The sequence below is a fragment of the Nanorana parkeri genome, unplaced genomic scaffold, assembly GCF_000935625.1.
Source record: "Nanorana parkeri isolate BGI_ZX_2015 unplaced genomic scaffold, ASM93562v1 scaffold2557, whole genome shotgun sequence".
NCBI lineage: Eukaryota > Metazoa > Chordata > Amphibia > Anura > Dicroglossidae > Nanorana > Nanorana parkeri.
In genome coordinates, this window is record NW_017308825.1 from 74,096 (window position 1) to 76,989 (window position 2,894).

Below are 2,894 nucleotides of genomic sequence, written 5' to 3' on the forward strand. Positions count from 1 at the left end.
GCGGACGCGATCGCTGCTGCTCGATTTGATACAAGTGATCTAATTAGATCACTTGTAATAAACGAGCAGTGGCTCCCACAATACATTTAGCTCTGCTTGTCAGGAGCAGGGCTAAATGTACAAAAAAACTACTCGCCCGGCACCCGAAACTGCATATCCCGGGCGTCGGGAGATAGGGATTCGCTCTGTAAGATGCACACACATTTTCCCCCGCCTTTTGGGGGGGGAAGTGCGTCTTATGGAGCGAAAAATACGGCAATTATAAACTGTTATGTGTAAAATAATTACAAAATGTACAAATCTGTCCATTTGTCAGCTTATCGTATGAAAACCTGGGCAAGGTATTTATTTTACCATTGTACCAAATACAATTCTTATGTCTGATGATAATAACTGTGCTATGTATTCCTGGAAGGTTACATATTTTACAAAACACAGCCCCACCCCCCCTTGCCAGGGTCTATAGAGGATTCCTGGTAAAGCCTTGTTGCAAATGTCCCAGTTGTAAATGGGTACAAAAAGCCAAGGAGCAACGCACATCTGTCTGGTGTTCGACTGCAAACTGAACTTTCATACATCTCAAATTCTCAACTCTTATCCATATTCCATAACTCCTCCCAGGGGCGTAACTAGAAATCACAGGGCCTCATAACAAAATTTTGTATGGGGCCCCGTGATTTCTAGTTATACCCCTTGCACTCGAGATCCCGCCTCAGGGTGAACCTGCAGAGCCCACCATGGACTCTCTATTGTGGGCTCTGCCCAGGGTCACCCTCAGATGGGCTGGTCGCACTCCTTACCTGTCCGCCTCCTCTTCCTCCACGGTCGCTGATGGTCTCCGCCTCCTCCTCTGTCGCCGGGCCCGACTCCTTCTTCGTCACCGGGCCCCGCCTCCTCCCCTGTTGCCGACCACGGGCCAGCCTGCTCCACCGCCGCTGCTGGCTCTCATTGACTCTGCGGAGAGGAACGCGCTGCTGCACAGATTACTGTCAGTGATCTGAACAGCGGCGTGTTCGTCTTCAGCCGCCAGTGAAAGCCACCAGCAGAGGATCCCACAGCGACCCAGGCGGCCCGCACGGCATCTGGCCGGGCCCCACTTTGCCCCGGGCCCCATAGCGGCCGCCTGGGTCGCTATGGTGATTGTTACGCCACTGACTCCTCCTGTAACAGAGCTACCTTCATAAAAAATGTATCGGTAAAAAAATAAGTCAGGGCAACTGGACTTGCTGTATATTTCTTGAAGACGTTTCACTGGACATCCGACCAGCTTTCTCAATTCAGAATGACTTGTAAAAAACATTATCTGGGAATAAATATGGTGAATGTCGCTCCAATCCGCATCATCACAACCAGTCAAAACCAGGTGTTGATTTCATTTGCATAATTGGAGCTAGGAGGTGTCATTAACCTGCCCAGAGAGGCGTTAAAACAGCATTGTATGTTGCAGACAATAGATGTCTCACCCCCCCCCCCCCCCTATTCAAGCTTGGCTTCTCCATTTTTACATAAATGGCCTCTTTCACGCCTTTTTTACACCAGTCCTCCTCCGTGTCTAGGATGCGTACTTGACTGTCTTCAAAGGAGTGACCTTTTTCCAGACAAATGGTTAAACTAATAGATAGAAGACTACCATGACAAGGGTACTTTAGAGCCTTGGTTTTCAACTGGTGGGTTCAGTGGGTCGCCACGTGCCTTCCACTTTCTAGGTGAGAGGCTCCTCAGCCTTCCCCTTTTGCAGCACGCTCAGTTCTCGCACCAAACAGCCTTTGAAAATATGCTGCCCGGCCCCGAGTGTCAGCTTGAGGTGGGATCAGGCCCGGCGCTACCGCAAGACAAGCAGCCGCCTGAGGGCGCTGCAGGGTGAGGGCGGAAAAAACAGGGCATTTTAACAAGTACTTGTACTTGCCAAAATGCCCCGATGTTTGCGCTAAGATGGACTGAAGCTATAGCTGTGAGGGAGCTCCATCCATACATACAGCTCCTTCACGTGTCCTGTAGAGGTGCCTGGACCGGAGTGATGTCACATTCTGGCTGCCGGCACCTCTACAGGGCACACAGGGGAGCTGTACAAGCAATACACATGTGGATGGAGCTCCGTCACAGCACAGCAGCCCACACTGGACCCCAGGCTGATGATCCACTTCAGTTCTCATAAGGTAGGGAAACTGGGTGGATCTTTTAAATGGCACCCAAAACGCACCTCCCACCCACAGTTCGATCGCCCCCACACCGGAATGCGCGATACCACAATGTCGTACATTCCATTGCAGTGCAATGACCAAAGATAAATGTGGGTCCTGAGGTTACACAGGTTGAGAACCACTGCTTTAGAGGGATCCTGTCTTTTCCACCATTCTCCATTCCGCACTGTGACCTATTCCCCCAACGAACGCCCCCCCCCATTTTCCACAATAAAACACGCTAGATCGTATGGAGTTCAAAAAGGCCACAGCAGCCACTTGTTCACTTTAATTTAAATACAAAAACTTCAATACAAAAATAAACCAATATATTATCTGAAAACAAAACATACCCCAGTATCAACATTTTTGTACCCCAGGTTTGCGGGTCCCTGAAGGCACATGTACTAAAAAAAAGGAAACACCGCCTAATAACAACTGTGTCTACGGCTTCCAAGAGACTAGTAATTGGCCCGCAGCGCAGGGATTGGCAGAGGGGGGTGGGTGATGGAAGCCAGTGGTGGAATTGACAGAGGGGGGCAAGGGATGGAAGCCAGTGGAAGGATTGGCAGAGAGAGACAGGGGATGGAAGCCATTGGAGGATTGGCAGAGGGGAGCAAGGGATGGAAGCCAGTGGGGGGATTGGCAGAGAGAGACAGGGGATGGAAGCAAGTGGAGGGATTGGCAGAGGGGGGCGGGGGGTGGAAGCCAGTG